Below are 15,549 nucleotides of genomic sequence, written 5' to 3'. Positions count from 1 at the left end.
AGTAAGTACAAAGGTAAGCTTTTCTCAATCTGCTTCAACATGGGAAATGGAACATTGTGCATTTGTGGCAGTATTGCTCCCAGACCGGGTGGCCGGGTGCGCGGAAGCTATTTCCGATTTTTTAAAAGTACTGATTTAACTCGTTTATTTGACTTTTGCCACTGTTACATTTGTTGGTATGAATATTGTCCAAACGGCACGAAATTGCTCAAAAATTTACTGCATCCGCCACCTTTGTTTATTTGACTTTTGCCACTGTTACATTTGTTGGTATGAATATTTTCCAAACGGCACAAAATTGCTTAAAATGCAGTCAAATGTTTAAAACATTTCTGGGGGCTCAGCCTAATATCGTTTGCAAAGTCAACAAACTACGACCGTAAATGTAATGTACAACAGACGCAAGAATTTTTTTTAAAAGTATTACAAATACAAATGATAAGAAGTCGAATATGAATACTTATACCTGTATTTTTTAGAACAAGAAATTGACACATGTATTACTTTACACACCACACCACACCACACCACACCACACCACACCACACCACACCACTACAGCATTCCCTACTCGGTATTGACCAATGACAGATCCTTCTTCATGTCAGGGAATGGGTTTTTGGATGGTGGTCAACGGACACATCTTGCCTTAGGGAAGGCTGCTGTACTGTCCAGCTTCTTCATGTATGTCTCATCTGCAAGGCTCTTCGCCATCTGCAGTTCCGTTGACTCACAGTTCTTTGGCCGTACTGTAAAATCTTTATGCCGTCTTCGTCATAAATACTTTCCTCAGAGGACATCAACTGAGCTATCTTTCATGCGTCCTTGTACCTCCGTTTCTTCTGGACGGGAAGGTCGCGATGGCGTATACCGAGGACTCGGTTACGACTCTTCTGAAGAAAAACAACAACTTTATTTACAATTGCATTTCAAATTTATAATGCATAAGCATGTATAGCCATGTTAAAATCAAATTCAAATTTATTCCGATAACCCTTAACCAACGTGTCAGTATTATAGCATGATTAGTGTATTAGAACAACACTATTTGTGAATGGCAGATGCTACCGGTAGTGTTGGGTATGCTTACCCTTTTTGAAGATTCACTCTTTGTAATTCGACATCAAAGGGATTACATCACACTCTAAGTAAACAATCTCATTTAACCCTTAATTAGTCTAGTTAACCTGCAGTATACTGTATCACTTAGCACTGCCTTAACAAGGTTTAATCCCTTGTCAGTTGTTGGTGAGTGATCCATTAATGTCTTGAGAAAGGGATTAGCCTTAGTCACAATAAATTAACATTCCACACTGCAGCACAAGAGATTATCAATCATTATGCCTTTATAAGAAAGTGAGAAAGATGATATAAACATATTTATTTCCATAAAGTGGAGGGATTGGCAAACAAGCAAATTTTGCTTATCTGAATGCCTCTCCCAAACATGATACATATACAAATAGCAATGTATTGATAGTGACATGAGAAATAGCAATACCATACATTGTATAATTGGCATTAAAGGTAAGTGTTGTTCTGTAAGTGTTTAATTACTGGATTATCTTCCATAACTAGTTACATTATTATTTACAGTCAGCACAACAACATCGCAGTATCATATGGCAAAGCCATCATCTCAGACAAAATCTCTAAATCGGCAAGAAGATAGAATAAAACTGCACCGATTTCAAAATTTCAAGATTTGTTACTGTCGTTACATTTGAATTACCATTTAGAATTGAATTTAAATCGTAGCCTTTTACGAAATAATACATGTTTTGCCTTACTGTACTGTTTAAGGGACACGTAAGAAAGAAATGAAGTGCATCTTCCGTATGTGAGAAAGATAAAGATTGAATGATACATAACGAACCCTGCCTGCATTATATAGCCTGCAAGAATCGTCACTGTAAACTAATAGAGGATTAATTTCAATTATACAGAATATTCAACTGCTAAGTACCGTATTCGACGTAATAAGCGCCCAGGGCGCTCTCAAAATTAGAAATAGGGGGCTCTTATTAGAATATTATTTTGGTGACAAAAAACAGAGTTGAAAGATGAAATTTTGTGGTATATGCTGACAGCCTGAAATGTTTATGAATGACAAATATATTTTTCAAAATTAAATGCCCATAATTAAGCGTAATATAATACACAAGTGCGTATTATACGCGAATAAATAAGTGTTGTGTACATTGATCAATCAGAAGGGGTGCTAATTGGAATTGTTCACTAGCCAATATCTTAGCAAATGTCGCCGTTGGCGCTTATTACGTCGAATACGGTATATGATAAAGTGTTGAAGTAGCATTAGATATGTTTGAGATTAAAGTTTTCAAGTAAATGTATAATGTACCTTGCTGTCTTTGAGAGAGGCAGTGCCTGTAGAGCTGGCTTTGTCTAATTGGTATTCACTCCCTGGGACAAAAATATTGGTAACTAGCATTGTATTGTGAGCAGCCGGATGCGTAAATAATATGTAATATATTTCCGTCTTATATTTTATAGTACTTGTTGTTTTAATATTATATAATAATATATAACAACAGAGAGAACGAAGATTTTTTTTAAAAACCACAACAGCATGCATATGTTCTAGCCAAAAGAAACTTGATAAATATTAATTTTGCTTAATTTCTACTATGGAAAACTAAGTTGGCGCTCTGAAAGCTTGACGCTGTATAATTTGGCACGCGCATGGTTGGGTGCAAACCAATGTTTAATTCTCGCAAATTAAGACACCAGCGGCGGTATAGGAGCATATATCTAATGTCATTCAATACAAAATAATATATCAAGATGGCAGTTTCAATGTAAAGATTAAGTATCTTCTAAAGATATGGAAAATAAATCTTGATAACTGTTTTTCATCTTTGATCTTTTTGGAAAATAATAGTGGAACTGGTTGAGTGACTGACGTATTCTACATTAACAGTGACAGGAACGTGATTTTCATCATTAAAATATAAAATAATCTACACAGTGATACAATTATAAGTGAGGGTTGTGATTTATTTAGGAACGAAGTCAGTATTTGGGGATTTAACAGCTTTCCGACATTATGTGTATTTCGCACACGATTAAGAAAAAAATGTAATTCATTTATTTATACGAAGTACGAATGCATCAATCCTACATCACAGGACTAAGTACATAGTTTGTTGATTGTTATTTCATGAATACACAAATTGCATAACACATTCCCTGAGGACAAACCCAAATGGCCCGTCCCTTTGTGACAGGTGTTACCGGTAATTAGAGAATGTATTGCCACCACATTATGTCCCGGCACTTTTATGACATGTAATGCACCTAGACAGTCCCTGGGTCTGTAACAACAACATTGGTCTTATATTATCAAAGTAACATAAATGTTACATAATCGGTATTCAAAAATTGACTGAAAGAATATGACATAAATATATAGGCCCTTTTGGGGATAATATAATATTGGGAAAATATCCTTAAAAGTACATGACTAAAGAATTTCAGAATCAACTGTTTCTTGTATTTATGGAGGACTTCACACAAACTGAAAAATTAAACATATGTTTATATAGCTATATTTATATGCATGACACCTAAATTAACATGAAATAATAATGTTGGTTATGTTTGTTAATTTGTACATTTCGTTGTTATTGGTATCTTGAGGATGTTGTAATTATACACGTGTTCTGATCTTATTTGACGTAGAATACATGAACTGGTTGAGTGGGGAACACCTCACTGTGCCCTCACCCATTGTTATAGGGTACAGGTGCAGTCAGCCTTGGTTAAGTGGGTAACAATAGGGGGATTACCTATAGTCTGTTGCATGTCTATATAGAGAAAATTACTATCTGTCAGATTCATAAAATTTCATATACATTTCAACAGTACATTCACTTTACAGATGCATATATTTAATAAAATTTCATATATTTCATATTGCATAAATAAATATACATTTCAAATTCACTTTACAGCAGAAATATTCAGTTCACAATCCAACATATTCAGCCACCCACGTCAGATTATTCAGTTGGTGTCAGTCTGCCAGTCAACAAGTTGTCCTTCTCTATAAGGATGTTGTCGTCAATTTGGAGATGTTTCCTTCTCTTTGGTGGCAGTCGTCCTCCGGCATGAATTTGCATCAATAATGTCTCTGAACGTGATTGTTCATTCTTGATAATGTCAATAAATTTGGAGATGTTTAGATGACTTGGGCCCAATTTCTTCAGCTTGGAGTGCCAGCCTTCTAAGCGATTGGTTGTCCTGGAACCTAGGGTCCCAAAATGGTTCCACACGTCTCTCCTGTCGCCGAACAGTCCTTCCTGCAGCAACGCCAATGCATGGTGGTGTTTCTTCTGTTCTTAATTCAGAATCTGTGTCCGTTGAAAACTAAGTTCTATCGACCTTGGGAGTTAGCAACAAATCGAACATTAACTAGAGCATTAGCCATTTTGTTATGGCAGTATGACTTGCAAATGCCATTTTATACACTTCCAAGATTGACATCAATCACTCATATATAATTTTAATCCTCCCTATGCATTTAATCATGTACATGAGAAAACTGTTCACCTATTATCATTAATTCTACCATGAATTTGGAATTTACTCGATTCTGATTGGTCAATCAGAGGCTATTAAATCACAATAAACCCCCTCTGATTGAAACAGCTGGTTTCATAGAATAGTACTATTTTCAGTCAGTGTCGGTAGGCATATTTAAATAATTATATCTGCAATTACAGGTTACAAAATGCACAGACGCGGTTACTACAATATTCAAAGGATGTGTGGCAATACAGTTCGTGCAGAAAACACGATAGAAATCTACACAGGGAATGTATTTACGTTTTGGAGACACAGAGAGCTTGGAATTTTGGCGCTTTTCTATATACGACTGTGACGTCATTTCTTTCGCATCACAATGAGCGATATGACGTCATAATGGTGACATGCGATGTAGAGCGAAAGCCTTGCAAAGCTTGCTTTGTTTTCTTTAGGGATGCCCACCTCATGTCAGCTTACCAAGCTGCCGTGCTTATATGCTTTCAATGCCTGTCATATGTTAGAGTGAAGTATTACGGTGTAAACAAACTGCTTGAGTATATAGGGCACCATATTTTGTTCGGTGATTCCGTAAATCAGATCGATAACCCACTCAAAATACTGAACTCAACCCATGCCGCTTCACTCAGTATATTTGCTAACACCAAAGAGTTCGCATTTTATTTAGTCATGGTAGAATGGAGATAAATATACTGTGTTTTCAATGTAGAGCTAGGTTACCTGTAGATTTAACCGCGCTAAATTTAACATTTGAAACCTCACGCTGCACGTTCGGTTCCAAATTCAATTTAGCGGGGTTAAATCTACAGGTAACCTAGCTCTACATTGAAAACACAGTATGTTTATCTCCTAAATAACAGTTAGACACTAATTGAACAGAGTTCACCCTCAGAAGAGGGTTCACCTTGGCTTAATGACACAGACTATACCAAGCTATTAAGTGATCTGTGTCTCTTACTCCCCTATAACCCACTACATGGGCGCACCCCCCCTTTTTATTTCGAAAAAAATCTTTATTTCTGTAAAAATTACCACCAAAGACAATAAATAGATCTTAATTGTGCATCCCCCCTTTTCAAAAAAGCTGTATCCGCCCATGCACTATAACAACATTTGGGGTGAGGGCACAGTGAGGTTAAACCGTTGAGTGACTTTCTTCCATCAGTGTGAAAGGATTACCCATATACCCTAAATCCTTTGTCAAACAGAAAGAAGTCACATAGGTATCATATCTAACTGGTACTAAAAGTTCACTATCAATGTCCTCTGATAACAAACTGTTACATTTAATATCCCCAAGCACCAATATGCTCATGGAGTAATTATCAGAAACCCGAATAATATCCTGTCTACATGGTCACACCCGGTGATTGTTTAGACATTCAGGCAATATGGCAGTCTGTATTCATTTCTTATATCCCCAAAGTCCCCACCAAGCTTCCTATATACATATTGTATTAAATAATACATATATACATTAAAACAGAACAAAAACGATTGGTCAACAGTTTGGTGCGGTCGATGGAAAGGTGTTCAATTACATGTACTAAGAAAAGCTATTTAACTGTTTAATACTTAATACGTGTCTTAAAATATGAATTAATTCTTAAGTTATTACATTAGTGCAAATCCACATGAACGTAGGATGTACATGGACTGATTTCGAAATAGCTAAATTGACAAATTGTTTCCCATAAACCACTGAATATAAACTCAATTAACCTTTAGAATAGAAAGGCGAATAGTTTCTTAATAAATTGTGTTTTAAGCCGATGGAAGTTTAAATCACTACAACCAAGTCCGACGTGATAAAGGATTATGTGACAAAATCTGGTATCATGGCTTAACTGTATATAAGTAACAGTGTCCAAGTTTAACAATCCTCTATATCAGATGACTATTCCAATTATTAATGGTATCAGGTAGGAATGACTTGGCATAGCATTCTGTTCTACAACATATAGTCTGTAAATTGGTTCGATTTCTTTAAATGTAATCACTAACAGCAAAGATGTTTTCCATCTTGTAAAAAGGTGTAATGGCTATGTTAGTTTCTCTAATATATTTTCTCGTGGCCTGTACCCCTTATCGTCCCACAAATAGTCCGTATAGTCCATATTGAGTGAGTGAGTTAAAATTTAACGTCTCATCGGCATTATTTCAGCGTCTGTAATGAATCTTAGTGTAAACTTTCTGGGATTAATTCTTGTTCTTGGTACAATTATCCGAAATATGGGCAATATATGCTTGTACATAACTTCTAACGATTTAAGGGAAAGGAGTTATTTAACTGAGTGAGTAAGTATGGTTCACGGCGGTGGACACCAGGAAGGTATTTAAGACTTCTAAGGCAATTAATCATAGGGCTTACCTTTTAACTTTATCGTCAATATCTGAATCTGACTAAATATTATTCCTAAAGTCATAAATATTAATTCCTTTCATTTTAAGATTAGGTTTTGCACTTCAGAAGGCTTTAACGTGAAATTGAAAAGTTTCTGTTTTCTCTGGATTCAATTTTACTTGCTTTCATCCATTTGGTAATTTTCTCCAAATCGGCATTAATATTTTACGCAGTAGTATTTAGAATTGTCCATTTAGGGAATTGTCTGGACCCCACTGCAAACACAGTAAAGAGAAATTCCAATGTGAATATTATGTACAATAGTTTGTTGGCTCGACATGCAAGACTCCATAATTTTAGTTATAATGTAAAAGTCGTAATATTAAATTATATTTTTTTTAAAATTATTAATGTATATTTGACATGAAAGACAGGCGACACACATTGTATTTTATAATAATGCACAATTTTGAATGCTTTAAACCTGTTGCATTAAACAAATACTGGATTTGATGTTGTCATATCGTGAATCAATGTGTCTAGTCTTCCAAATGTTCTATTGCGAACACATATAGTGTCAGCGCTCATGATTGCCATATCTATGAATGAATGAAAATATCATCATTAATAAACTTACCTGAGCTCACTGTGTGTTCTGGAGACAAATCGCTGTAGGGCATCCTGCACGACTTCGTTCACGTTCACCCTCAAATGTACGATAGAAATATCTGCATGTTCAATGTTCGAATGCATTTTTGCGACAGGTATTCGTTTATTTATTAAAATTCCACTAATTCATAAATCACATTGAGTTGCTCGCCTCTTCTCCAGTTGCTCACACTCTCCACTGATGCTAGCTGCCTTGGTTAACTGGAGTCCGGATGTAACTAATTACAAACTCTGTTCTAATTATGCTAATTGAGGAAGTGCATTATACTGGATGACAAACTTAGTAATCCTTTCACACTAATCCTTGTTTACAATGAACGCATGTCAATTGACTAAACAAACATCCTTAAGTAGAAGTATCACAATGGACGGTGTATACGACTGTTTGTCAAACAATATCAACCAATATTTTATATTTAGAATCACCATTACATGAAATCACAGAAACATAAATATTAAATTTTACTTTGAAAACTCCAGAACTAATGTAGTAAACGTAATATAATAGGAATTTATTCCAACAAAGTGTTTCCCATATATATGTTTCCTTGTACAATATTAAATTAATGGATTTTTTATCTATTACTTTGCAATGATCGTGACAATCGCGAAAAGTTTACTCTCTTGTTATTCCGCTTATTGGTTATTCTAGTTTAGACAGCGACAGCCTCTCGTTATACATACAGTGCTTTTCTAACCCCGACCTAGTTAAAACAGCGGCAGCCTTTTGTTATACAAACAGTGCTTTTTTAACCCCGATTTAGTTAAGACAGCGGGAGGCCTTTCGTTATATTTTGGAAATACCAAATATACAAAATTGTATATTTTGTATATAAATTGAATTTTCCCTTGTGTTAAATCTTTCCTAGAAAAATGGGAAATTCAGAAGAAGCTGGTTACACTTTCGGTCTGACAGCAAATCAATGCACATTGGGCCTGGCAGAGGAATGAAATAGAACAAATACGACCTGATGCTTAACAATGGATTAATGGGACAAACAACTTGATGCTGGACCCAATTCTCATGAAAATTCGAAAAGACAACACATGTCAATCAAAATAATACATCGTGCAACTCACCAAGTGAATGAGAGTGATGCAGGTAGGGCTTAATTAAGCTTAAAGTCAACCGACATAAAGCAAAACTCTCCCAAACTTTATCATAATCCATGGCACTGGCTTCCATGTTGTTGATATCGAAAGCAGGACAGCAAATCAAATTGGCTGATGAAAATCAAGGTGGAGTAATTTCAGATCATGAGAGTGACGGCAAGGTCCAGGGGCGGGTTTCACAAAGCTTCATAGAATTTTCTTTAGCCTTAAGAATTCTTAAATCCACAAAGAAATCTTAACCCTAATCTTTCCCTAACAACCAACTTATCTTTTAAGTAATTTCTTTAGTTCATATTCGCAGAGCTTCTCGGTGCTTAGTTTCGATCTTAGCAACACAATTTCATGACTAGTGTAGTGTATTCTCCTTATAGTTGTTTACATCTTGTGTGATACAGTTTCCCGCAATATCCAAGTACACATTATCTCGTTACGTCATATGATGATATCATGTAGGGATGCGATGTCTGAGTAAACTATGATGGCTTCCTTCCATGTTCTGTTGTGTTTGGCATCCACACGAGCGTGCATACTCCTGAGCATAAACATGTGAATACATGACAACTAGAACCTTATTCGTAAAATATATTTACAAAACCTTCTGTTGATCATTTTGACATTATCCTGAACTGTATGGCCCCCTATTGTGGGAACAATTTTCTTATAAAAATATGAAAGGCATTCAACACAGATACACATTACAGTTCAATGAAAAACTTACAGGAAAAAGAGTGTTACAAGCTTGGTCAGCTAAGGTCTTTTTTTTTTTAACCAAAATATGAAGATTTTGAACCCTGGAATGCAATGTTGCTGTAAGCAGTAGTTAAACATGAGAATATGGTTGAATGAAAACACATTCAAATCTGACATGTTATCAATGTATCTATTGATAAATGACATTTCACACACTGTTACCTCACACATTAGCCAATATTATCATATTGAAAATAAATTTAAACTGATGAAAAGGAGTATGGTTCTGTCAAAATAATGTTCTTTTGAAAACCAGGTTTCAGATCTGTCTCTTCAAAGAAATACATTTTGAAAACAAATAGTTAACTCTCTGGCCTTAAAAAGTGATATGCATACATGGTGTAAATGTAAATTCTATTCATTCTGCAGTTTCTGAAGTTGAATTTCCATTATTTTCTTCTTAAGACTTAAACATTCAGTTTCAAGTTTAAGTTTTTTGTAGAGTAACTCATCTTAACTTTCACGCAACAGGACAATGCTCCATTCTGCAAGTCTCTTTGTGGATCCCTGTGCTGATGAGGCGGGATCTGGCACTGATGGTTCAGGCTGAAAAGGCACAGACACTGTTGATGCAGTAGGGACAGCTCCTCCCTTGGCGTGGAGTGTCTGCATGTCAAGTTCTGCCATGTCACAGTATTCACCGTATATAAATGGACATAATTTATTTTAGTCATTGTTATTTTTGAGTATATATGTATCTGTATAGGGTAAAGATATGAGGGAATATCTTCAGTGGCTAAATGTCTGCAAACACCTGGTGTCATCACTAATTTTTAGTGATCCCTTAAAATACTTTTCACCACAATCTTGCACTTTGCGGGATTTGTTTAGGTGGATAATCAAGACTAGTTATTCTCTGGCATTGATGTGTTATACAATTTAATATGGATGCTTTTACAGTTTTATGTATGACCACTTATGCACAGGAGGTACTTTGCTAACATAATAATTTTTCATAGCAAATCATATAAGTAGAGTTATGCTATATGAATGATTATACTCAACACAATATCAAGGGAATACATCAGTAGAATTACCTTGCATTAACTGTGTACGAAAGGCTGACCACCTGTGATGCGGCACTCAAAGTAGGGCATGGTGATGGACCACATGTCGAAACAAAACTTTATTGTTACTTACATTAAGAAACTTGAGAAAGTTTTTTTTCCGAATCAATGTGTTAAATAATACTAAATTAACAATTGATGACAACCTTAAAATTTGTTTCAAATTTAGGAATCTTTATAAATATGCACATTCATCATGACTAATATAAGAATTGTATACATATGTAAATTCAAACTTTTAAGAATTGATTATACACTGTATGGAACACTAAAATGTACCAAATGACACCAAATACAATTATTTTTTTGAAAGATAGCTTAGACAATAATTGTATCACATTAAGATTAAATGGATCTCATATCTGGTGATTAATGCACTGTATAATTACAATTACAGTTCAGTGTTGCAAAATGTGAACTACAATAATTACCTGTGCTGATAAAACCTTGCTTGCACCTTGCAATTTCTCCCCTGGCTTTACTTTGGATGTTATGCCACTTTTCTCCACCTCCACAGGGGCTCTGATGCATTCTATGATTTACATAAAAATATTCCATTCTCAACTGTGTAATGTAAATTTGAGAAATAAACGAGTAGGTACTGGATGTGACACTTTAATATAACTGAGAACTTGTGAAATAACATTTATTTTTTTCTTTCCCTGTAAAGAAATACATTTATGTTAAATGAAATATGATATAATAAATCTATAGTTCTATCTAAAAAAATTCTTCTGATTTTATGTGCTGCTGTGAAAACTTGCCAAAATACTAAAATCTTGAATAACAATCGTTACAGATAATCAGCATATAGTTTATTGTAAGAGTTTACTTCATGGTGATATGGGCCTTGTGGTTAAAGCGTTCGCTCATCACGCCAAAGACCCGGGTTCGATTCCCGACATGGATACATGTGTGAAGCCCATTTCTGGTGTCACCTGCCGTGATATTGCTGGAATATTGCTAAAAGCGGCGTAAAACCATACATGGTGATGTATTTAGACTGTGTCTTTCTTAAACAATAGTATTAGCTGTTCTAAATGAAAAATCAAACATGATTGTATGCTCCATCGCCTAAATCATCATAACAAAATCAACCGTGAAACATCTTAAAAGGAAATAGAATTTTGAACATTATTTGAATCTTAAATATATTTCAAAACCAAAGACTATCCTTATGGCCTACTGTACCTGGAAATGCTGTGCTGATCGTGTTGGTCAACTCCGCCCACATTTCCTTTTTCTTTTGCACTGTCAAGCCTGTCCCGAACGTTCCTAACAAAAACGCTTTATTTTCGTCCACGAGTTTTGTCAGAAGCAGGTTTTGGTCCTCACTCCAGTTAGGTTTTCGCTTTTTGTCAGACATGGTTGATGACTACCTTCGATATTCTCGCCGATCTAAAAAAACTTTTTACTTTCGCGTTTTCAACACTGAAGAGTCGTGTATGGTTGCTATTTATAGATAAGGGAATCTCCAAAACATCACTCGAATGGTGTTAAGAATATTCTTAGACCAAACTTTATATCCCAAGATGCAATGGGATAGACTAAGATAAATCTTAGATATTATACTAATACTTTGCTAAGAATCATGCTTAGACTGTTGTGAATTGATATTTAAGATTTTGATTATTTTTTTTAAAGAAAACTGAAAATTCTAAGAAGCTTTGTGAATACCACCCCAGGGGTTTGTGTGGGTTTACCGACATGCAAACTCTAGAGATAAATTGGAAGGGGAGCATGGTGGAGACAAAATGTTGAGTGCTTTCTACATCAGGAGGTATGAATTAAGTGTGCAAGTGGGCTGTGTTTTATGTGGGGAATGCTAGTGGCGATTCCAATGAAACTTAAAGAGAAAGTGTTACAGGAGGTACACAAAGGCCATTTTGATACTGTCTAAATGAAACCATTATTTGGAAGCTCCATTGGTGTGGCCATCCCGACTATGGACTCGCATACATATAGAATACTAAACAAGCTTCCTTGTAATACCAATTTTATGAAAAGAGTGAATAGTTTGGGTATTTGACAAGCGAAAGCGAGTCCAATACTTGAACTATTCACAAGTTTCCTAAAATTGGTATTACATGGGAGCGAGTTTAGTATTTTATTCAATACTTGCCACTTATAACTTTTTAAGAATTTCACTGTCGTGTATGAATATACAGACACCAACACAATCCACAAATTAATACATCAAAAGTTGACACATATTAATTTAATACAATACAATGGCCCACCTTCAGAATTCAGGCGTCAGTTCTCCGAAGTTATGGGAGCGTTAAGGTAATCGTAACTCAATTACTTGAACAGAAACTTACGACTGCCGTTGCGCTACAATATGATCGCTTTGTAGAACAGGGCCTGCACCACAAAGTCTACAATCAGGTCACAATACCTGATGACATAATTTGTGGAATTTTGTTGCAAGATCCACCTGCGACACAATGCTATGTGACGTCAGCCTAGCAACAGGGTTGCTGGAGTCATCAAGTGGACATAAGCAGCTCTTCTCAGTGATCTATCATCTCCTCATGCAATGTCGTTGAATATGCCAAGGATGTTGAGAGTTTCCAATATATGTTAGTGAACTAGTTCCCGCAGTACATAAGCATGCGTTTGGGTATTAAACAATGTGTAAAACAGCTGTATGTTTATTAAATAGGTGATGTCTTCACAGGCAAGTAATAAAACTGGATTTTGCTGGTCCATTAATGGGCCAAATGTTCTTGGTAACCATTTATGTGTTTTGAAAGAGTCTTGAAACAGGAGCAGAAACTTCTCTCGCCGAATAAGGCAAGCAGAGCTGGCTAAGCTCCGGGTTATTGGCTATTGTATGCAAACAGTGCTTCACAACAGTCAATGCACTGGCCATTTATTGGCGGAAATGTTTTGTAGGTTCGTTGATATAATAGTTGTGATGTCACAATGACATGCCACACAGAATCTTCATATTATGATTAATAGCTCGCCTAACACTCACTGGTCTCTCTTAATATTCCCCTTCATGATATGTGAGGGTCGTACAACTACAATATACATGTATAATGCACAAATTTCTGCTGTGGAGGACGTTTCACAACACCAGGGGGAAGCCTTATACCAGCTGGATTTAGGAAATCCAGCATTGAAAGAAGAAACTTGTAGATCACTGAGGATATTATGTTGACAACTATAGTCAGCAACCAAATCCATAAATGCAGTTCATCAGAACTTTTCAACCATGTAGGCCTACTCCTCATATAATTCTCAAATCATTTGATAGGGATATGAGGTACTCTGATTGAGATGTATTTATACACTTTGACATACTTCACAATCTCAGCATCATATCAAAGGAATATGAACCATAACTTCTTAGCCTAGAATCTACTTGGTGTCAATATTCTGTGTTGGCCTCCAAAAAATAGACAGTGCTTCCCCTGATATGTCGCTCTCCTATAATCATATCCAAAGGTGTGTTTTGGGGGTGATTACATGTGCAACAAACACGTACCATACTACGACAATATGGTCAGTCAATGAACGGTGCACTATTTAGGCATCACAATGTTTACCACATGGATAACAGAAACATTCGAAACAGTCCTAGAGTCAGTTAAATGACAGCGACGTAATATCTAGCTACACCCTGGTTAAACTTAACAACTTACCATTCTTGGAATAGTTTGAACTAAGGAAAGTGCATCTGTCATAAGTTTTCCGCGACCAATTCCCCCGAACTGCATTTGTGACGGTGGGCAGAATGTCAGACGACGCGACTGGAGATGCTGTCGTGGGTCACCTTCTGTCATGACGACGTCACAAATCTTCCTGGATAGATTCTATTCTGAACTTATGCTTCTTTTTAATTCTTTCACAATTACTTTGTACTCGGTAGCTGTCCTGCGTTTCCCTCCCACGTAGTCTTCTTCAAAAGTAAACACTGATCACGTGACTTCCTGTGCCTGGCCTTTGGTTGGCTGCACCTTAGAAAATGTTTGGAGGGAGCGTGTGTTTAACTGCACCACAAAGTCAGAATGTTCTGGTCCTCCTATCCATTTGAATGAAAAGAAGCATTATCAGAATTAATTTATCGTCGGATCCTAGGTTTTCGGATTAGGACTGATTTTACAGATTACTGATCATAGGTTCTCGGATTAATGTGTTTACACATTGTAAATGCTCAGATGATTGCTTGATGTCTTTGTAAAGTGAACGAGATGTTTTACAGTTGTTCATGTTAGATCTATATCTATTAGAGAATAAACTACGAATGTCCCCCCCCCCCCCCCCCCCCCCCCCCCCCCCCCCCCCCGAAAACATATTTTATATTAAAATGTAACATTCAATGTCTCTGAGTAGGTGGTGTTATACGGGGATGGAGGTAGGCGTTGCCATGATTAAATTTTGCCGCCACTATGCTTGCCAGCCACCGGATATGGAAGTGCGCTAAACCAAAAACCGGACAATCCTGTCTAGGGGAGGTAGCTCCTACCGTTTAAATTATTTTCAATCTGGAAAAACCCTTAAACTTCTTACGGAACGGAGTAGGTGCATCGCAAACATACTGGAACAGCAAATGCAGAACATTATTGAATAAAAGAAAAACATATGTGTTGGGTGAAAGAGAGGGTATCGTTTAATGGCATGGTCAACTTTACATTAAGCAAAAGGGAAAGAGCCAGCAGAAACCTTTAACTAGAAACAATCGGGAAGCATATTTGTAACAACAGTCCTGTAATGGTTGAGAACAGTTTGAGAAATTTGATCAACATACGCCAAGTAGGCGGCACCCTACCAATCACCTATGAGCTTCACAATTTCCCCGGCACACCACAGCCAAGCTCCCATGCATGCAGGTGGCACCACCTCGCACAACATGCCACCATAGACCATATAACAGAGGGACGGCCCTCCCCAACAGTCGTGTCTAGATCATATTCTAAGACTGGAAAATGAAATAAAAAAAGCTCAATTAAACAGACAATACCTAGCCGCAGTATTTCTGGACTTCAGCAAAGCCTTCGACATAGTATGGCATGACGGACTCCTCTCAAA

General features: G+C 36.4%; 1 long non-coding RNA gene across 1 annotated transcript; it reads right to left on the bottom strand.

Annotated features, from left to right (window-relative positions):
• Positions 1 to 453: 453 nt before the first annotated feature.
• On the bottom strand, positions 454 to 3,602 carry LOC125376085. The gene is made up of 2 exons (XR_007218988.1): positions 2,363 to 3,602; positions 454 to 893 (listed from the first exon to the last, which is right to left on the bottom strand). It is a non-coding gene; the product is annotated as an uncharacterized LOC125376085 (long non-coding RNA).
• Positions 3,603 to 15,549: the final 11,947 nt, after the last annotated feature.

The sequence above is a fragment of the Haliotis rufescens genome, unplaced genomic scaffold, assembly GCF_023055435.1.
Source record: "Haliotis rufescens isolate VD_foot unplaced genomic scaffold, xgHalRufe1.0.p SCAF_7, whole genome shotgun sequence".
In the NCBI taxonomy this organism is placed as follows: domain Eukaryota; kingdom Metazoa; phylum Mollusca; class Gastropoda; order Lepetellida; family Haliotidae; genus Haliotis; species Haliotis rufescens.
The sequence above is the reverse complement of the archived record's forward strand: the minus strand, read 5'-3'. Positions and strand labels throughout refer to the sequence as shown.